The sequence below is a fragment of the Dama dama genome, chromosome 14 (genome assembly GCF_033118175.1).
Source record: "Dama dama isolate Ldn47 chromosome 14, ASM3311817v1, whole genome shotgun sequence".
Taxonomy (NCBI): Eukaryota; Metazoa; Chordata; class Mammalia; order Artiodactyla; family Cervidae; genus Dama; species Dama dama.
The window spans coordinates 59833625-59855863 of NC_083694.1; the positions used below are offsets into that span (position 1 = coordinate 59833625).

The following is a 22239-nucleotide window of genomic DNA, read 5'->3' on the forward strand; positions in this document are numbered from 1 at the left end:
TCTGCAAAGTTGGATGGTCGTTTGTCAAGCATTTATTACTCATGTTAGTTACTGCATGAGCTGCTGTGGGGGATTCAGAAACAATGAGCTCAAGAAGCTCATTGCCTTTTGGAGAGGGAAAACTTATGTCAGAGGCTACAAACCTATAGTGTGAAGCACCTGTTCTGTTTGTCCTACATAGTGTTTTTGTAAAATTGTCATTTTAAAAGATCACATCCAGTGCTCGCTTCGGCAGCACATATACTAAAATTGGAACGATACAGAGAAGATTAGCATGGCCCCTGCGCAAGGATGACACGCAAATTCGTGAAGCGTTCCATATTTTTATGCATGAGACAAGTGCTCGGGCCTGGTGCACTGGGAAGACCCAGAGGAATCGGGTGGAGAGGGAGGTGGGAGGGGGGATCGGGATGGGGAATACATGTAAATCTGTGGCTGATTCATATCAATGTATGACAAAACCCACTGAAAAAATAAATAAATAAATAAAGGAAAAAAAAAAAAAAGATCACATCCAAAGCTGGATATCTGGCTTCTCTCAAAAAACTAGAAGATATGTGACCCTTAACCTGCATTACTGCCAGGCAGTGGTTGACTAGAGTAAAGGTGTGATTGCCCATTACTGAGAACACCCATTCTCTAGTTACCTCCCTTGCTTAGAACTCTTTATTAGCTGACTCATGGAGAAGACTTCATTTACATGATCTGCCTAGCCCTTGGGAGTCATTTGTGTTTGTGACTGCCCCTGAGGACAACCCACGTCATGCATGAATCACTACATGCTAGAATGCATGAGGCCAATAGCTATGTTACAGGTGTTCAGGAAAGGAAGAAATAAGTAGAATTAAATAATTAAGCAAAGCATCTCAGATTTGGTCTTGACAAGTATGTAGGATAAAAATAGATGGTTGGATGAATAAATGATTGGTTAGATGAACAAGAGCAAAGCATTTCCCTTGGGTTCCAGGGTGGACTCGATGCATGTGCGTGGCATGCCATAGCTGGAATTGAGGGAGCACAGATCTGGCAGTTTTCCTTTAGAATATGAAAACTTATTTTCAGAGCACAAAGAAGAAATTTTAATTGAAGACAGTGGTATCTGTAATTTCTCCTTTCTCATTTGACTGTCCTCTTGTAGATAGCTTCCTGGTCAACAGCAATGATCCTATAGTGATATTGCAGTGTGCTGCTCACTTGAAGTCAAACAGAAAGGTCATGTAACATTAGGATTTTATATCTGTAGAGTCCACTCTTGCTTGGCACAGTTGCTTCAGTTTCAGTTCCCTGGGTAGTTGTAACATCCAAATCATCTTTCTTTTAATCTTTTCCGTTGTTTGTGCCCACCCCCAGAGAGGGTGCTCTTCAGGCTCAGTGAGCTGCAGTTCCAACCTTGCATCCAGTTTCAAGTTTTGGACAGCATTTGAAACGACCCCAAAAGGATAATCGCTTATTAATCCCTTTGATGATTTCTAAAGTTTAAGAATGAAAGAAAGGAAAGTCACCCTAAATAAAAGGGAAAAGCACTGAACTTACACCATACTACTTGAGTGACTCTTGTTTCAAGGATCTGGCCTTTGCACTGAATTTTCTGCGTTCTGAATATGACCAGCTGTGTGTGAAAAAGCCTGCTTGTCACTTGCCTACCAGTTGACAAACCTCACTCTTAAATAAGAGCAGATGATCAGATGCTTAAGGAAGCCCTCCGACATGAAAGAGGAAGATAACAACAGTAATAAAGCAACTTGGAGAAGCAGAGGCAGTGCAGAAAGCAGAAAATTACCATGAATATATAATCAGTGCCTTCAGAGAGGTGAGGGAAAGTTTATGTCCATGAAACAAGATTAAGATGCAAAAACAACAGCAAAAGATATCATGAAAATAAGAAAAAGTGTTTGAGAACTAAAGATACAGTAAATTCATAAAAAAAAGAAAAGAAAAGAAAAAAGAAAACCAGCTTCCAAAAGGTAAGAGAAAAAGTGCAAAAAGTGTACAGTGGTGATTAGAAGATTTTTTTTTTTAAGTTAGGGAATCAACCCAGGCAGTTATTTTTATGAAAAATTATAGTTCCAGAAAGAAAAAAAAGGAAAAATAATAGATAAGAAATTATCAAAGATATATTACAAGAAGTGGAGGAATAAACAAAAGCTTCTATGTAAAAAAGTTACAAGCAAAGAAATGGGAAATAAGAATAGCAATAAACTTCTCAACATCAGCACTAGACTAAGCTAGTAGACCAAAAAAAAATTTGAAGGAAAATTATTTTCAACTATTCCCAACTAAAGGTCTTTATTAAATGTGAGCATAGAATAGACATTTTCATATGAGCATGATTTCAAAGCACTGCCTATGTATGCTTTCTCAGGAATTCTTGGTGAATGTGCCCCACCAAAAGGAGGGTGTAAACCAAGAAGGGTAAAGGCATGGGATCCAGGAAACAGGAGATGCAACAGAAGAGAAAGATGAAGGGAATTTTTGGAATGACTATGAAGGGAATTCCCTTGTGGTCAATTTTGCAGTGAGCCTGGAAAGCAAGCCCAAAGAGGAGCTGGAGGACAGAGACTCCTGGAGGAAGAGCTACAGAAGAAAATGAAGTTAGACGCGTGGCGGGCTTCAAGACGAATGCGGAATTATCTCCATCCTCCACTGACGCCTGGTTTGACCACGTGGAAATTTGTGTACAGTGAATGTTGAATGGTGTAGGCAAATCTAGCCATAGATACAAATATAATTGAAGAGAGGAAGAGGAAGTGGAGAAGGAGGAAAGAGGAAGAAGAGGAGGAGGAGGAGGAAGTAGGCTTATAATGAGTTACCTGGAAAAGCAAAAGGTTAAAATCATAGTCCTTAGGCTTGGCATGCACAATCTTTCAGTGATGATAATAACCTAAATCCTGCATATTGTTTTTAATTCTCTGTTGGAAGACTTGAACGCACTAGAGAAAGAAAAGAGGGTATGAGAGATCTAATACCTCATTTACAGTAAAATTTTAAAAATAATTCATTAATCAAGTGACAGCAGAATGAGCATATTATTTTAAAATTAAGAAGTACATATCATAAGAAATAGCTGAAAGACTTGAATGCAATTGCCTCTAGGGAGCCGGATGTGGGGGAGGTAGTCAGGAGGCCACTGGATTGCTGAGATGATAAGTATCTAGCACATTTGACTTGTTCAACTCAGGGTCTGCCTCTGTTGCTTTGATTAAATTTTAAATTACTATCAGAAATAAATAGCAGCCCCAAGACAGTTTTAGAATAACTGCACCTACCAAGATGAGTGCTTGGAAAGATAATGACTCACTTGGACGTATCAGTTGTGCATCTGGTATCTTATCAAACAGTTACCAGCCTGGAGTTGCAGCTTCATGTACAGTCCCCCGTGCAGACACTTGCCCAGTGTGCTCAGGCAACAGCTGCTTCTGCCAGTCCTTGTTTTGGGAAGAAGGAAAGTGTATGAGTTAGACAAAAATAGCTGTCTGTGCGGGAAGAGATATTTTTACCTTCATCTTTAAGCCTGCTCGGTGCACAGCTACTATGACAGAAGACTGAATGATGAACAGTATTGAAGCCAACAACTAGTTCTCAGCCTCTTTCCGAGATATTCAGGCAAAGGTAGAGAAAAACAGAATGAAATATGCCAAGTTGCTGAAATTTATAGTATCCATTTCGAGTAAAAACTGTCAGGTTGCCAGTCAGAAAAAAACGCTCTACCCGAGGTGTTAGAATGCTTCACGCTGAAAAGTTACGTGTTAGAAAGGAACTTAGAAATCATCCAACTCAGCTATCCCCGGAGACTCAGAGAGGCAGAGATTGTCCAAAGCTACCCAGCTTACTTGTTTGAGAACAAGATCCAGAACCCTGGATGAGACTCCATATTGCCTACCTCAGAGTTTGACTTGTAGCCATCAGATAGATAAATAGATACAGATTGTAGAGCAAGGTCGGGGATCCGAATACGATTGTAATTCTAAAACTCGTGATCTTTCTGCCACTCCAAACTGCCTCACAGAGCAACAACAATAAAAGGAGTGCTATAAAAACCCAACAAATCAGAAGCTTAACTCTCTGCCTGAACTGCCAGCTTTTAGGGTTTAAGCAGTCCATTCATTCAACAATGAGTTATTGAGCACCCACTGTGTCCTGAGTGGTTTCCAGATAGAGGTGGCTGGTGGACAGGGGGATGCTGGGGTTTGAGGTGCGAGATTTCAGAGTCATCGACAAGTTAGGTGGCGTTCACTGTCACACTGACAAATGAGATTGCCTGGGGAGAATGAGTATACTGAAGAGAGAAGATGCCCAAGTCAGGATCCTAAGGAACGACCAGCCTGAGGACAGAAAGAGTAAAGGAGTGAGCAAGGAGTGCCTGGAGCCTACACCTGTCTCTAAGTGTAGGTTCTTACGTGTCTTACATGCCTTAACTTGTTGCTTGTTTTTGTCCTGAGTGTTAATAAGTGTTCTCCTGAGTGTTTGTATCATAAGTATGTGTAGCCAAGGCTTGGAGTGATAGAAGGAAGGAAGTGGGGGGATTTAAGAGTGAACAAAGACATTCAGACTTCTCCAGATTCATCCTGGAGAAGTTAGTGGAGCCAGTTCTGGACTTCCTGTGGAGGAGTAAGCTTCAGCCCACTCTGCCCCCATCCTAGCACTGTTGCCACTAGCATGGGCCCCGGGGAAACCTGGGGAGGACAGGTGTTTCCTGAAAGGGTCAGGGGAAGGCCATCACCCCTCACCAGGCCAGATGGTCCTGGTCCAGATCAGAGCATGTGCTGCTCAGAGCCATGTGGTATAAAGGTTGGGTAAACACATGCTTGCTCTGTGATGAGGACAAGGACCAAGGAGACCGGACATGACCAGAAAGGTTATCATATGCTGAAAGCAAAGGGGAGAAGGCCTGGACATGCACCTTTCACCTAGTTAAGTGTATTTCTCAGAGAAATGTCGTTTTAGAAAAAAATAGGGATTCTAAGTAGGAGAGTGTTGAGCTGGCCTAGAAGGGGTATTGATTGTTAGTTTTTGATTAGGCCAAGATCTAGGAGATTTTATGAGGAAGAAGTTCCATGGTCTCCTCTCCCATGTCCTAATTACATAGGCCCCCCTTGGAGGCTCTCCCTGCTGGGCCTTCATACCCAAAGGGAATTGAGAGAGCTGGAAAACACTGCAGTGGAGAAGAAAGAGCCCAGGTTTTGGAGCTTTGCACCCTAAGTTTTAACCCAGACTTTAATAATTGATCAGCATGACCTTGTGAGATTTGTGTAAACTCCATGGGTCTTGGTTTTTTCATCTGAAAATTGGAATGGCACTTACCTCAAAGGATCAAGTGAGATAGTATTTACAGAAAGACTGAACTGAACTGAACTGAACCAGTGGGTACTCAACAAGTGCTTCTTTACCTCCTACCTCCTTCTGTTTATTTCCCCTTGAAAGCTACCCTTGATTGGGCAAGATAACACTTAATAATCTTGGCCTCCCTCCAACTCCTTGCAATTTAGACACATTTTCCAGATAGACAACAATCTCAGGATTTTTTCATGTGGTGGGATGTTACCATCATGTCACCAATCTATTGCATCCTGAGCATTGCATGCGTCAGTCATTGGATGTGAGCCAACATGCTTTGGTAATTCTCAGCTGTTCACTCTGTTCTTTGAGAAAACATTGCATTTCTGTCTATCATTAGCGGTAGTGGAAGCTTGATAAGATTCCTCATTTTCCATCATCTTTAAATTCCCAGGATGGCTCAAGTGTCTCAATTAAAGAGAATCTCTCCCATCCCCACCCCACATACACTGTAATTCACACAGCTAAGCAGCTGCTACTGGTCAGCATTGATGAGATTTCCCTCATTTGCTGCTGTGATTCACCAGCCATGGGTACCATCTTTTCTGGTCTCTCTTCCTGGCATATAAGTAGTTCCTCATTTGTATTTCTTTCCCTGAAGTTCATGCCTGCAAGCACCTCCAGCAACCTGGATAAATTTAGCTCTTCTCAGGAACTTCTGCTGACTTGCTTCCATGACTGCTGAAGGTTTGACTGCTCCCCAGAAAGAGTTTGGGGCTGACTCCCCTCACTTGGAGATCTCATCTGGTTCTGTTGATTGCTGTGTGACCTGCATAATTAATTGGTCATCTGAGTCACCTCAGGCCATGCAGTTTGAGAACCAACCAGTTTGTGCTTTTGGAAGCTGAAGTCCTTCATTGCTGCTTCTGACCCCTTGGAACTCCTTCCCTGTTTTTTTCTTGCTCTGAACAGCCTGTGGCTACTGCTCTTACTCTCATGGTCACTTCCCATTTGGGCTGAGAAAGCAACTAGGCTTCTTGGCTCTCTTCTCCAGAAGCAAAACCCTCAGGTCCCATTACCAGCATCCAGCAGAGAGAAGTGTACTGAGCAGACGCTCATTTAATGCTTACTAATTTGACTTCTTCTAACTAAACACCAAAGAGGCTAGACTCAGACTTCCTTGTGAGTGAGTGAAGTTGCTCAGTCGTGTCCGACTCTTTGGGACCCCATGGACTGCAGCCTACCAGGCTCCTCCATCCTTGGGATTTTCCAGGCAAGAGTACTGGAGTGGGTTGCTCTTTCCTTCTCCAGGGGATTTCCCAACCCAGGGATCGAACCCAGGTCTCCCACATTGCAGGCAGATTTTTTTAGAGCCACCAGGGAAGCCAAAGAATACTGGAGTGGGTAGCCTGTCCCTTCTCCAGCAGATCTTCCCGACCCAGGAATTGAACTGGGGTCTCCTGCATTGCAGGCAGATTCTTTACCAACTGAGCTGTCAGGGAAGTCCCCATACTCCCTTGGTCAGCCACTAAATGGAAGAGAAATGCACCCCAAGGCCGTAATGTTAGTTTAGACACGCTCATTTTCAAGGGTCCAAAATAAAGCTCATGGATCACATTGAGTAGGTTTGTGTAGGATCTTAAAGGATGGGAAAGATTTGAACAGATACAGTGGAGGACTTGATAGGGGAAAAATACAGTGCAAACATAGAAAGCATAGACCAGAGGAGAGAACTGGCACAGGGTATCTGTGTATGTGACTCGGTGGTGTTCATAAAGAGCTAGTTCTTCTCCAGTGAAAATACGTGTAAGGAAAGGAAGAAAGAACAAGTAGGCTGAGGTTAGTCACTATTTGTTGGGCCTTGGGTGCTAGGCTCTGACCCACTCAACCAACCAGCTGCAGACCCGCCCCCAGCCCTGCCCACCCCGACCTCCCAATGGCATGAACAGGCTCCAATTGGGAAGGGGAGATTTTGTCCTTGCTCCTTACAGGAACAACTAGAATGGCCTCTTTACGGTCCCATATCCACCCACACCCCAGTTTAGCTGCCCTTGTTTCATGGAAAACCAAGTTTAAGAAGTGTCTATAGAACCAAAGTAATCTACTCCAGAGAAATTCATGAGCATGCATCATGGTAAGGGTCTCTAGCAGTGTCTGGGGTGGCAAACACTCATCTGAGGACTCTCCCGCTTGGTGATGATCAGGGCTACGGAAGGCTACGGCTTCAGGAGGCGGTGAGATGAAGGAACAGCTGTGCCCTGCGTAGGCGAGGAACCCATGCACTCCTGATTGGCCATTGTCTGGCAGGAGAATGGGACCAGTGACCGTAGTGTCACTGTTGCCATCTTGGCTGATCCACAGATACGTGAGTCAGTTCTATTTTAAGACTTTGTTCAACTGGTCACATGAAGAAATTGCTATTAAAAAAACAGCTATTTACCAGGAAAGTAAAGCTCCTGCAAAACAAAAGGTTAGTATACTATCCCCAGTAACTCTTTAAACCAGAGCAAACAGCAGGGCAGTCCATCTTTGCTCTGTAGTTCTGCTTTCCGCCCTGGGTTATCTGATTCCCGAGGTTCCTGGTTGATCTCCTCTTCGGGAATAAGCTGAGACAAGGGCAGCTGGGAATATCAAAGGACAAGGGTTTCTAGAGGGTAAGAGAGCTAGGGACACTTGGCAGTTCTCTTTTTAAATGATTGGTTGGTTTTTTTCTAGGAAAGTCAAGGAGCTCAACCAGGCAAAAACACAAAAGAACCTGGAAGGCCTAAGACCCTTTATCAGGAAAGTGTCCGCTTGTATTTGAGGATTCTGTATTAATGGATGGGAAATACATCAGATATGGTCCACGGAAACACTGCTCAAACTGGAGGACCAAACCATCAAGGCAGGAGCAAGAACTTTAAGATCAACATTGAAGAGACAACAGATGTGCTGATTATGATGCCTTTGCAGTGACTGGCATTTCCTCCAGACCGTCACAACAGTATGACCTCAGCTTCTCCATGGGTATCCCCTTAGACTCAGCTTAAGCTGTACTGAGTCATACCAAGTTAGGACATCCTTATGTGACCTGTCCTGTGAGACTGACAGTCTTGCTTAGGGCACAGTGTGACACATGTATTCAACAGAGAAAATAAGATAAAGCAATATATAAATACTAGAGAATAAGTGGCATAAAAAATTCAAAGTGTGGCTGGGGACGCATCAGTATGCATCTGGCAGGCAGATCAGATAGTGTGGCCTCAAGCACACAGTGAAAAGACATTGTCTGTAATGGATATTGAAGTCCCTAGCCTGACCTCCAGAGCTTTACAATCTGGCCTCCACCTGCCTGTCAGCCTTACCTCCCAGGACCCCTCTTTTACCATCCAGCTAGACTGCACCACGGGTGGTTTTTCACCCCTTAGCACAAGCCTTCCTTTCCTCGGTTTCTCCAAATACTGTGTTTGAGGTCTGGCTCACATTTCTTCTGTTCCTTGGCATCGCTGCAGCCCCCCAGCCCCCCAGGCCTCAGTGAGCTCACCCTGCCCTTTGTCCTCCTGTATTTCTCTCTCAGTGTTCACTATCTGGATGCTTGTGCAGCTGTCTGGACAGCTTGGGATGACTCTGAGTTAGTTAACTCAGACTGTTACCTAACCTTTGACTTTTATGGGGGCGGCGGCTGCTGTGTGTCTTTGTTACTGTACATGGGCTTTCTCTAGCTGCGGTGAGTGGGGTCTACTCTCTAGGTGCAGTGCGTGGGCTTCTCGTTGGGATGGCTTCTCTTGTTTCAGAGCATGGGCTCTAGAGCGTGGGGCTTCAGTAGTTATGGCCCAAGGCTTAGTTGCCCCACCACTTCCTTGTGTCCCCTGTGTTGGTAGGTGCATTCTTAACCACTGGGCAGCCAAGGAAGCCCCTAACCTTTGACTCTTTCTGTGTCATCTCCCCTAGCTGTATTATTCTCCCTTTGAGAGCTTGCATCTCAGATACCCTGCATCACCCAGCACAGGACCTAACACATAGTGGGTGGTCGATAATCTGTAAAATGAATAACGTTATAGCTTTTTGATGCACAGCTTATACTTCCTAATTTATTCCACCTGAGGAAATAAATGAAGGGGCTACATTTACTGAGGGTCTATCATCTGCACCTCTTTGGCACTTTCTGAACATATTTAAACTTCCCGTCAGTCTGAGAGGAAAGAATGTCATCTTCGATTTATACATTAGGAAAATGATCAGAGTTTTGAGATAATTTGTTTAGTGTCAGTCAGGATTAAAATAGCTACCGTTGAGAGCAAACAGTGGTGTGCCTGACTTAGAATACCATGCTCTTCCAGTGGTCCTGCCCTGCGTCCCCCCGAACATCCAAGGGAAGGTTGCTGATATTCTTCCTGTGGGTCTTGGGTGCTTTGCCCGTGATTTTTCATTTCATGGCTCCACGCATTTCACCCTCCCTGCAAGCTACCTCCCCAGAGTTGCTTTTCTTAGGACCCATTGGAGGCTTGCATATTTCCTTGTAACTCCCTTGACCTGGAAAATGTTCCTCCCATCATTTCTACTTGTCAAATCTTGCTTATCCTGAAGGTCCACCTGAAATGAATATTGTCTCTGTGAAGTTTTCTGTAATCATGAATGACAATAAAATTAAATGCCTTTACATCTGAGCCCCCACAACCCACTGCCTCTTCCACAGTTTGTAACTCACTTTATTCTGCTTCAAATTCCAATCAGTTATTTACCTTCCTTTTTCTTCTCCTAGGCTCTAACCCAAGGGCATGGAATGCATCCTCTTCATCTCTGTATCAACTTGGGCCTTGCATGAAAGCAGCCCAGTCTCCTAAGAGTCTTTGATGGTAAAGGCAATTGTTGGTTCAGAGCATGGATTCAGTGGCATCACCTGTACCTTTGATGATTCTGCCTGGATAATGAGCCATTGGATACCAATCAGAGCCGAGAATAAGAAGCTCCAAGCGGGGACTTCCCTTGTGGTCCAGTTGCTAAGACTCCAAGCTCCCAATGCAGAGAGCCAGGGTTTGATCCCTGGTCAGGGAACTAGATCCCACATGCTGTAACTAAAGATCTTGTGTGCCACAACTAAGACCTGGTGTGGCCAAATAAAAAATAATATTATTTTTTTTTTTAAAAAAGAAGTTCTAAGCAGATTTCCCAGCCTGTCCCCAACTCTCAACCTTGAGGGCCTTCACTTTGAGGCTCTACAGTCCCCAGTGTTCAGTAATTAAAGGATGGTCGTACCTCCCTTTTGAATCTGCTGTAAGGTCCAACTTGCTTCCAAGATAGTTAATGCCACAGGGAGAGGCTGTCATGACAGTTTTCTCAGTGTTTTAAAAGTACTATGGAAAAGAAATGGCTCTATATATTCTTTTTAACCTCACCTTTAGGAATAAGGTGTAACCTTTAGGTTTGAAAAATGAACAAATGAATGAATGAATGAATGAATGGTGAACATATCAGACCCCATTTAAATGAAGACATATGACATTTGTTTGATCTTCCTTACAGAGTTGCAGCCCTTCCCCAAGGTTCTAGAACATATTCCACCTAAGGATGGAAATTGGGTTTCTTCCTGAAGTGCAGGTGCCATAAAGGGATACTGATTAGGGAGCCAACCCAGGCAATATGACCAGCATGGTATCTGCAGCCCAGAAATCTGTACACAACTTCTGACTCCATATAACCCACCTGGGTAAACCAAACATCAAAGGTCTTTGGAAGCAATCACTCGGCAGAGGTTTAGGAACACATTTTCTGTGGTGTGCTATTCAAAAGTTTTACAGCTTGAAACTTTTCATTACATGTTCCTAGTTTCTAGCAGAAAGTCTGCACTATGGCTGACACTGTATACATATTCGTAGATGGAAACCATTCTTACTTTCTCTTCTTTTATCCTCCGACTTTCTCTTTCTCCTCCTTTCCCATCTCCTTTCTGTCCATTAGGACCCGTTGAGGCCCTAATAACTTGAGAGTATTAAGGCCTTAATCACCTTCCACTTGTCCACCTTCCCTCCAGGCAATACATGAATATTCCTTATGACACATTAAATATTGGGTTCCCTTGTTTTTTGGATGCCCAAGCATGATCGTTGGCTTCTTGGTGATCAAGCTCTATTGCTATTCCTTCACCTTTGCTCTTGTTTTTCCTCTCACTTCTTTTCAGCTGTTAGTAGCGTCGAATCCTGCTGACCCTCCACACTGACCCTAGAGCAGCTGCGGATCCTCCACGCTGAGAAACTTGGCCCTCAGAACCCTTCCTTGGGAACTCTCGCTGGCTGATTGTGTCAGGTTTCCTGCAGATAGGTTCATAGCTACCATTGGCCATAATTCCCACTTATACCCCCATTCTCCTACTCTATGCTCACTCCCCCCAAATCCAAATTATTACCGAGAACTATGTGCTAGGGGAGGAGAAGGCAATGGCATCCCACTCCAGTACTCTTGCCTGGAAAATCCCATGGACAGAGGAGCCTGGTAGGCTGCAGTTCATGGGGTCGCAAAGAGTTGGACACGACTGAGCGACTTCACTTTCACTTTTCACTTTCATGCACTGGAGAAGGAAATGGCAACCCACTCCAGTGTTCTTGCCTGGAGAATCCCAGGGACAGGGGAGCCTGGTAGGCTGCCATCTATGGGGTCGCACAGAGTCGGACATGACTGAAGCAACTTAGCAGCAGCAGCAGCATACACTAGGGGATTGGACACATAGGCTGTGCCAGTAGACTTTGGGCTGTGCTGGCCACAATCTCTAGATTAAAGGCAGGCCACATAAGCAGGAAAATAAACCACAATGTGGAGAATGTCAACACTCCCAGGAAGACAGATAAAACTCCCTTGCCTGATCTGGTTTTATTTTGGCAGAGTTCATGTCACTTTTCTTGCCTGAGCCTCACACCATACACCCACACAGTTTTTTTTTTTTTTCAGTGGGTTTTGTCATACATTGACATGAATCAGCAATAGATTTACACGTATTCCCCATCCCGATCCCCCCTCCCACCTCCCTCTCCACCCGATTCCTCTGGGTCTTCCCAGTGCACCAGGCTCGAGCACTTGTCTCATGCATCCCACCTGGGCTGGTGACCTGTTTCACCATAGATAATATACATGCTGTTCTTTCGCAACATCCCACCCTCACCTTCTTCCACAGAGTTCAAAAGTCTGTTCTGTACTTCTGTGTCTCTTTTTCTGTTTTGCATATAGGGTTATCATTACCATCTTTCTAAATTCCATATATATGTGTTAGTATGCTGTAATGTTCCTTATCTTTCTGGCTTACTTCACTCTGTATAATGGGCTCCAGTTTCATCCATCTCATTAGAACTGGTTCAAATGAATTCTTTTTAACGGCTGAGTAATATTCCATGGTGTATATGTACCACAGCTTCCTTATCCATTCGTCTGCTGATGGGCATCTAGGTTGCTTCCATGTCCTGGCTATTATAAACAGTGCTGCGATGAACATTGGGGTGCACTTGTCTCTTTCAGATCTGGTTTCCTCAGTGTGTATGCCCAGAAGTGGGATTGCTGGGTCATATGGCAGTTCTATTTCCAGTTTTTTAAGGAATCTCCACACTGTTTTCCATAGCGGCTGTACTAGTTTGCATTCCCACCAACAGTGTAAGAGGGTTCCCTTTTCTCCACACCCTCTCCAGCATTTATTGCTTGTAGACTTTTGGATAGCAGCCATCCTGACTGGCGTGTAATGGTACCTCATTGTGGTTTTGATTTGCATTTCTCTGATAATGAGTGATGTTGAGCATCTTTTCATGTGTTTGTTAGCCATCTGTATGTCTTCTTTGGAGAAATGTCTGTTTAGTTCTTTGGCCCATTTTTTGATTGGGTCATTTATTTTTCTGGAATTGAGCTTTAAGAGTTGCTTGTATATTTTTGAGATTAATCCTTTGTCTGTTTCTCCATTTGCTATTATTTTCTCCCAATCTGAGGGCTGTCTTTTCACCTTGCTTATAGTTTCCTTTGTTGTGCAAAAGCTTTTAAGTTTCATTAGGTCCCATTTGTTTAGTTTTGCTTTTATTTCCAATATTCTGGGAGGTGGGTCATAGAGGATCTTGCTGTGGTTTATGTTGGAGAGTGTTTTGCCTATGTTCTCCTCTAGGAGTTTTATAGTTTCTGGTCTTACATTTAGATCTTTAATCCATTTTGAGTTTATTTTTGTGTATGGTGTTAGAAAGTGTTCTAGTTTCATTCTTTTACAAGTGGTTGACCAGCTTTCCCAGCACCACTTGTTAAAGAGGTTGTCTTTTTTCCATTGTATATCCTTGCCTCCTTTGTCAAAGATAAGGTGTCCATAGGTTCGTGGATTTATCTCTGGGCTTTCTGTTCTGTTCCATTGATCTATATTTCTGTCTTTGTGCCAGTACCATACTGTCTTGATGACTGTGGCTTTGTAGTAGAGTCTGAAGTCAGGCAGGTTGATTCCTCCAGTTCCATTCTTCTTTCTCAAGATTACTTTGGCTATTCGAGGTTTTTTGTATTTCCATACAAATTGTGAAATTATTTGTTCTAGTTCTGTGAAAAATACCGTTGGTAGCTTGATAGGGATTGCATTGAATCTATAGATTGCTTTGGGTAGAATAGCCATTTTGACACCCACATAGTTTTGAGCCCTGATCCCAGCACACTCCAGCCCAGATGTTCTCAAGGGGTGGAGCTTTCAAGATAAGGAATTCGCATCTGTAAACAATCCCCCTGCATTGCATGCTTACCTTCCACCCCCACTTCCCCACCCCCTCCATCCCCAGCTTCCACCCCACCCCAGGCCCACAGATCCCATTCGGAGAGCCTGCCCCCATAGTGAGGAGTATTTGGTCCTCCTGACTTCCTGATAAACTCTCAGACAGATGTGTGTGTGTGTGGTGTGTGTGTGTGTGTGTGTGTGTGTGTGTGTGTGTGTGGTATTGAGTGGGGATGGTAATGTCCTCAAAAATAATTCAAAACGATTTCCTACATATGAACATTGTCTAGTATTAGAAGACAAATATGTATTCATTACATGTCAGTCATTGCTTGAGAAGAATTTTAAGTGGGGAAATACTCAAAAAAGAATGCCAATAAAAAAAAAAAAAAAAGCAGGCTTTCAAGTGGTCGATATTATATGTTATAGGTAGAGATAGAGACAGAGATACACACTGAGCAAGGAGTAGACAGAAAAAGATCCAATGCTGGAAGTTTTCCCAGGGTTGTGAATTATGGGTGATTTTGCTTCCTTTTTTTTTCTGTAGGTTTCTGTGCTGTCTGAGTTTTTTGTTTTGTTTTGTTTTTTACCATGAACAAATATGACTCTGTAATGGGGGGTGGGATGAATGCATTTTAAAATTTGCTTTTGAAATGTAGATCGCCTTGCCTTGATGCAGGTTCATCACAAAGCCTCACTGAAAGCTGAGTGATCTGAGTCCAAGGACTTCAGATCTCCTACCTCACGACTCAGCCCACCTTCCTATTGTCCAGCACAGCATCCAGCAAAGGCACCCTTATCTGAGGGCAGAGGGTGAGTGAAAACCACACGAAGGGGGTAGTTCAGCGCACAGGTCTGTGGGAACCGAGTTCAGAGGTAGGCCAAGAGGCCACCCAGTGCTCCACAGCTGTGCCCTAACCCCCAGCGCACCCAGCCCCCCACCCCCACCCCCTTCTCCTCCCACCCCCAGCTTGCTCCAAAAAGATTCATTAGCAAAATGGAAAAGGGAGGAGATCAGATGTAGGAGGGGAATGAGACAAAGGAACCAAGAAGGGGATTTCTAAAAAGAATTGAAACTGCCCTGTTCAGGAGCAGGCAGGTTTCCGAGGATTTCTATGGGTGGTTGGGAAGAGAAGGCCTGGAAGAAAACCAGAGGCAGGGGCAAGGTTCATCTTAGCTCCAGGACACCCCACCTCCTCCTCTGGCTCCAACCCCCTCCACTCACTGTCACCACTCTTAAATCCCCTTTTATGCTTCTCTTATCTCCATTACCCAAGCTCTAGCTCCCACCCCCACTCCCAACTTAATTCTGTCCTGACCCTGTGACCTTGTCTCTCCAGGGCCTGCAGTTCCTGCTGTGGGGGTGCCAGTCACACCCAGTGCTTGCAGAGGGAAGTAGCTTGTGAGGTCAGGGAGGAAGTGGTGGGTGGGGCTGGGTGCAGAGGAGAGAAGCTGTGAGTGGACTTTGCAGAAGTGTGAGGAGGGCAGCTGAGGGCACCCAGCTCCACGCCACCCCGCCCCATCACGCTGTTACTGGGGCCCACCCTTGAGCCGCCCTCCATGTTGGCATCCCAGTGGGTGGGTGTTCAAGAAAGAGAAATGATGGAAGCAGACGGCAGGAAAGAGCCGGCACTGCTGGGCGATGCCCACCTTTGCACTCACCTGCCAAGGCCCACTGGAAGCAGCGGCCGTAGGTTGACATCTGTTCTTTACATCCCAATGCCAAATAGATTGGTTGACAGTAGTTTAACATGCACACCTAAGATACACGTGTGCGTGTGTATGTGTATGTGTGTGTTTGGGGGGTTAGTGGGGGCTCATGGGAGGCAAGGATGAGAGGGTCCCTCTGGAGAGTGAAATGACTTCCGCATTCCTCCAGACTTTTGGGGGAAGAATTGGATAACAAGTTCAGAAAAATCACTTAAGTCTTGGGGGACTTGGAGCCAATCTTCCCACAGCCAGATATGCCCACATCTGTTCTTCAGGGCTCATTGCCCCCAGTTTTTTGTTTTGGAAACCTGACTTCTTTTTTGTATATATATTTTAAAAAATCTGTGTTCTTGAAAAACATAAGCCATCACTTATGATTTCCATGACACTGAGAGATCGCCACAGGAGGCAGTCTGATGCAGTGGTCAGGACATCCACCACAGAACCAGACAGACCTTGAAAAGCCTAATTCTGACCATGGCGAGCCGGGTGACCAGTTTGAGCATCTGTAAAGCAGGGATGATCCTAGTTCCTACCTCACGGGGTTGTTGTAAGAAATGAATGAGAGCATACGTGCTACATTGAAGCACAGAACCCAGCACTTGGTAAGACTACTATGGTCTTGTCATCTGGTCAGCACTCTCCATATGGCTTTGCCCCCAGTAAAGCTATTCCGGGTAGTTAATAATAGACTCGGCACCAGAAAAAGGGTAGCAAACTGTGGCCTATGGGCCACATCCTACCTGACACCTACTTTTGTTTGACCTGAGAGCTAAGAATGTTTTTCCTTTTTTTCATTTTTTAATTTTGACTGTGTTGGGTCTTCTTTGCAACAAACGGGCATCTCTAGTTGAGACACAGGAGCTTCTTGTTTCCATGCAGTGGCTTCTCTTGTTGCAGAGCAGGTCTCTAGAGTGCGTGGGTTTCAACACTTAGCCAACTTAGTTGCCCATGGCAGGTAGGATCTTAGTTCCCCAGTCAGGGATTGAACCCTTGTCCCCTGCATTGGATGGCAAATTCTTAACTACTGGATAGTGTTTTGTTTGTTTGTTTGTTTTTTTAATGATTGGGAAAAAATCAAAAGAAGAGTAATATTTCACAACAGGTGAAAAGTATATGAAACTCACATTACAGTGCCCATGAGTAAAGCTTTTTCTGGAACACAAAGCCCCTTCTGGAACAAAACCACAGTCATTTGCTCTGTAGCTTCTAAAGCTGCTTTTGCAAAGGACCCATGGAGACTATAATACTCTCTGACCCTTTGCAAAAAAACTGGTCAACCCTGAATTAAAGGATCAGTAGCCCAGTTCCAGCCATGGTTCCCACCTATTACCAGAGATAATACTTTCCCCTTTGTCACCACAAACATGCCCACCAGCAGAGTCCACGCACACCATTTGGCTCATTCACCATGTTGTTGTTGACACCAGCTGGCCTACACATTGAAAAGTATAAGATAGGACTTGGCAATAGAGCATTACTGTTATATTCTGAGCAAGCACTTGGGAGTGGTGCAGTCCCAGTCACCCCTACTGAAAAGCTTGAATGTGTCCTTTGTTCCCCCAGCCCTTGATCTTTCACTCTTATTACTATTTCTCAGGCCTGCTGTGTCCATGAGCACTAGCTCAGCTGGGAAAATATGAGTTGGGTTTTGTCTATACCTTTAATCAGTTTACTGGAAAGAGGTCAGAAACCAAAAATAAAAGAGAAAAAGCCTTAAAACGTATACATTATTGAGTGCTTGCTATATGCCAGGCACTTTGGGGATTAGAGTGTGAATAAAGAAAGTTCCCTGAGAGAGGAAGAGAGAAACAATAAGGCAAATAGTTTGAAAACAATGCAAAAGCTGCTATAATTGAGGCATGTACAAAGTACTGAGGGAGCAAAGAAAATGACTTAGTTTATTGGGATATTTACAAGGAGCATGAGGATAAGTCACAGGGAGGTGACAGCTTAGAAGAGTGGAGAAGAGTTTGTTAGATGTAAGGAAGGGTGAAGTTGTGAAAGTACAGGAGAACAGTAAGGGCAAAAGCAGAGATAGGGTACCCAGGGCATGTTCAAGCAGAGGGGGTGGCCCAGGGGAAATAAGCTGGCACAAGTGTGTTGGTGAGCCTAGGTACCCTAATCAGGGAGTAACACTTTTATTCTAGATGGGTAGCCTTCAGAGACTTCATAGACTTAAAAGAGGGGCAAGAGATCATAGATTTGTACCTTAAAAGTGATTATTGATAGCAACAGGAGGGATGCGCTGGCATAGAGTAAATCTTGGGTTAAAAGCAAGTCCTGGGTGATAGAGAAGTGTGTCAGGAAGAGAGATCTTGGATATAGAGGTAATAGGACTTCATGACATGTTGAGTTCTTAGGTGAAGGAGAGAACAGAGTTAAAGAATGAATCCAGGCATTCTGGAGTGGTACCTGGATAGATACTAGTGCCGTTAACTGAAGCAGAAAATGCTGGAGAAGTAGCAGTTCTGCTTGGGCTGAAGGTGATCCTTGGGCATGATTAACTTGTAGAAGATGGCACAGTTTTAGGTCATCCGGGTGAAGAAATCCAGTAGGCAATCACTGACACTGTAAGCTGAGAGCCAGGAAGATGTAGGGGCTTAGAAATAGGTGTTTAAGAATCATCAGTCAATGGGACTTCCCTGGCGGTCCAGTGGTTAAGACTCCACACTTCCAATGCAGGGGTTGTGGATTTGATCCCTGATTTAGGGAACTAGATCCCACATGCTTTTCAATGTGGCCAAAGGGAAAAAATCATCAGTCTATGATGCGTGGGAGTAGAGGACATTATTCAGCAAATATGAAAGGGAAAGAACCCTGGAGAGTACTAGTGTTTCAGTTCAGTTCAGTTCAGTTGCTCAGTTGTGTCCAACTCTTCGGGACTCCATGGACTGCAGCACGCCAGGCCTCCCTGCCCATCACCAACTCCCAGAGCCTACTCAAACCCATGTCCATTGAGTCAGTGATGCCATCCAACCATCTCATCCTCTGTTGTCCCTTTCTCCTCCCACCTTCAATCTTTCCCAGCATCAGGGTCTTTTCAAATGAGTCCGTTCTTCACATCAGGTGGCCAATATTTTGGAGTTTCAGCTTCAGCATCAGTCCTTCCAGTGAATATTCAGGACTGATTTCCTGAATCCATTAGGATGGATTGGTTGGATCTCCTTGCAGTCCAAGGGACTTTCAAGAGTCTTCTCCAACACCACAATTCAAAAGCATCAATTCTTTGATACTCAGCTTTCTTTATAGTCCAACTCTCACATCCATGCATGACTACTGGAAAAGCCATAGCCTTGACTAGATGGACCTTTCTTGGCAAAGTAATGTTTCTGCTTTCTAATATGCTGTCTAGGATGGTCATAACTTTTCTTCCAGGGAGCAAACGTCTTTTAATTTCATGGCTGCAGTCACTATCTGCAGTGATTTTGGAGCCCAAAAAATAAAGTCTCCCACTGTTTCCCCATCTATTTGCCATGAAGTGATGGGACCAGATGCCATGACCTTAGTTTTCTGAATGTTGAGTTTTAAGCCAACTTTTTCACTCTCCTCTTTCACTTTGATCCAGAGGCTCTTTAGTTCTTCTTCACTTTCTGCCATAAGGGTGGTGTCATCTGCATATCTGAGGTTATTGATAATTCTCCCAGCAGTCTTGATTCCAGTTTGTGCTTCATTCAGCCCAGTATTTCTCGTGATGTACTCTGCATATAAGTTAAATAAGAAGGATGACAAATATAGCCTTGACATACTCCTTTCGCTATTTGGAACCAGTCTGTTGTTCCGTGTCCAGTTCTAACTGTTGCTTCCTGACCTGCATACAGATTCCTCAAGAGGGAGGTCAGGTGGTCTGGTATTCCCATCTCTTTAAGAATTTTTCAGTGTTTAATGGGATGCAAAGCAAGAGAAGCCAATTAGACATGGGAAAATGCAGAACATCTAAAATGCAGAACATCACCAAAGCCATGGAGAAGAGAACTCTGAAAGTTTTTCTTGTGTAGGAGAGGAAGGTCAGTAGAACAAAAATGAACAGAGCAAACAATCCTTATATAATGGGTTCCCACAAGGCCCGCTTGGAATTCTGTGAAACACTAAGTGTCACCACAGAAAGTTATGAAAATCAGTTTGTCTGTTCCATAGCCCAGGATTGGTAATTTAAAAAGCAGAGGTATTTTTTAGGACAGATCATTGGTTTTTGATGAGCACCAAAAGGAAGCTGCTGGATTTGCCAAAAAAAAAAAAAAAAAAAAGGTAGTCCTTGATGAGCTGGACAGAGGCAGTTTCCATAGAGTAGTAGGTACAGAAGGCAAATTCCCGTGGGCTCAGAGTCAGTGAATCTGGAGAAATGAGGGCAAGGAGCATACAGTGGACTTTCAAGAAGTGATATTTCTGGAACTCTTCTCTTTTTTTCCCTCTCAAAAAACAATTGTTTCTCCTGGAAAACCCCTCTGCTTTCCAATTTACTAATCCTGGGCACTGTGTTCTGGAAATAGACCAAGTGACTTTTATAATTCTCCTAGGTGACATTTATCCTTTCACAGAATTCTCGGTGGGCCTTGTGGAAACCCATTATTTGGGGGATTTTGTCTTTTGCCTCACAAATATATCTAGGTAAAATCAATGAAAAGGATTAAAAAAGTCTTGTTTTGAGGGCACCCCTTACAAACATAGGTTCTTGTAAAGGACTCAGTCATGAGTCCACGCAAGCAATCAGCCCTCGTTTTTCTCTAACTTATGGCATGGTTCCAGGAAAGGAAGAAAGGGGGGTAGCTCTTCTCTTAAATTTCACTTCTAACCCAAGGCCCCTTTTTCACTTTAGTCTGAGACCGAAAAAGAACATAGAATATAGGGTAGTAAGAGGCTAGGTCCCTGGAGAACTGCTATCTAGTTCCAGCTCTACTTCTTATCCACAGGTCCTACCAAAAGGAGACAGTTTTCCCTTTTCTATTTTGACTCTCTTTGATTTATTTTTAATTTTTAAAATATATTTTGGCTGCACTGGGTCTTTGTTGCTGCATGGGGGCTTTCTGTAGTTGCAGCAAGCTGGCTTCTCTTGTGGTGAGTGTGCTCTAGAGTGCCCCGGCTCCATAGTTGTACCAGGCACCAGCTTCTGTAGAGTCTGAAGGTGCTTCATGAAGCTCTTTGCAATCCCCAAGACTAGGTTAGACTTCCTACTTTAGACAGTATGTCCCTTTCCTAGCATCTCCATCCCAAAGCTTGCTTAAGGTCAGTCTCTCCTCCTGGAATATTAGGTGTCCATCAGGGCAAAGAACTGTATTTCCCCGGTGAATAGTGATGTCAAGCATCTTTTCACATGCTTATAGCCATATGGACACTCTTATTTATATACAACTTCTAGAATAAGACATATAATTTGTCATGACCTTGGGACAGGCAAAGACTTCTCAAACAGGAAACACAGAAGACTATCCCTAAAGGAAAAGAATGATAATGCAGACTGCCTTAAAATTTAAATATTCTGTTCATCAAAGGACATCATTAAAAGAATGGAAAAGCAAGTCACTGAATGAGAAAGTATATTTGCAATCATAGCCAAAATTCTTAAAGAACTCTTGGCAATCAGTAAGAAAAAAAACATATGCCTCAATGCAAAAGTGAGCAAAAGACATGAATTAAACTTTTATTGTGAAATATCCAGAGTCATGTATGGATGTGAGGGTTGGACAATAAAAAAGGCTGAGCACTGAAGAATTGATGCCTTCGAACTGTGGTCCTGGAGAAGACTCTTGAGAGTCCCTTGGACAGCAAGGAGATCAAACCAGTCAATCCTACAGGAAATCAACCCTGAATATTCATTGGAAGGACTGATGCTGAAGCTCTAATACTTTGACCACCTGATGTAAAGAGCCAACTCATTGGGAAAGACCCTGATGCTGGTAAAGACTGAAGGCAGGAAGAGAAGGGGACAACAGAGGATGAGATGGTTGGATGGCGTCACCAACTCAATGGACAAGAATTTGAGCAAATTCCAGGAAATGGTGAAGGACAGGGAAGCCTGCCGTGCTGTAGCCCTTGAGGTCGAAAAGAGTCAGACATGACTGAGCAACTGAACAACAACAATTATGAAATGTTACAAACATTAAAATATTTTTGACTGTACTTTTTTCTTTTGTGTAATTATGGTCTTTAATAAAGGCTGTTCATTCAATGCAATCTCATTATTTTATATCTTTTTATGCTCTTTTACATAAAAAAATCACATCAGAATGTAAGCAGTTTTTTTGTGCCATAGTTTATACTATTATATATGGTTTTAAAAATTTGATCACAATGATTACTTCATCTGGTCCAGTTCCCAACCTGCCCTGAGCCCTTATCTGGTGAATGATCTCCTTATTTTTAGGACTTAAAGATGCTCAACAAAAACATGGAAAAGAATGATTGCCCCTCTGCCTTATGGATCAGGTTCAGAAGAAGCTCAGGTTCAGATAAAGCACTCCAAGCCTTCAGGCCTTTAAGGAATGTGTACAGCCTCACCATTTTTCATCTTTGCTGGTACTGTTTTCCCCAAACTACACACAAACTCCCTTTCTCCCCATACCACCACC

General features: G+C 43.7%; 1 non-coding gene across 1 annotated transcript; it reads left to right on the forward strand.

Moving 5' to 3' along the window:
* The first annotated feature begins 219 nt into the window (after positions 1-219).
* On the forward strand, positions 220-326 carry LOC133069770 (U6 spliceosomal RNA). Its single transcript, XR_009695985.1, has one exon. It is a non-coding gene; the product is annotated as a U6 spliceosomal RNA (small nuclear RNA).
* Positions 327-22239: the final 21913 nt, after the last annotated feature.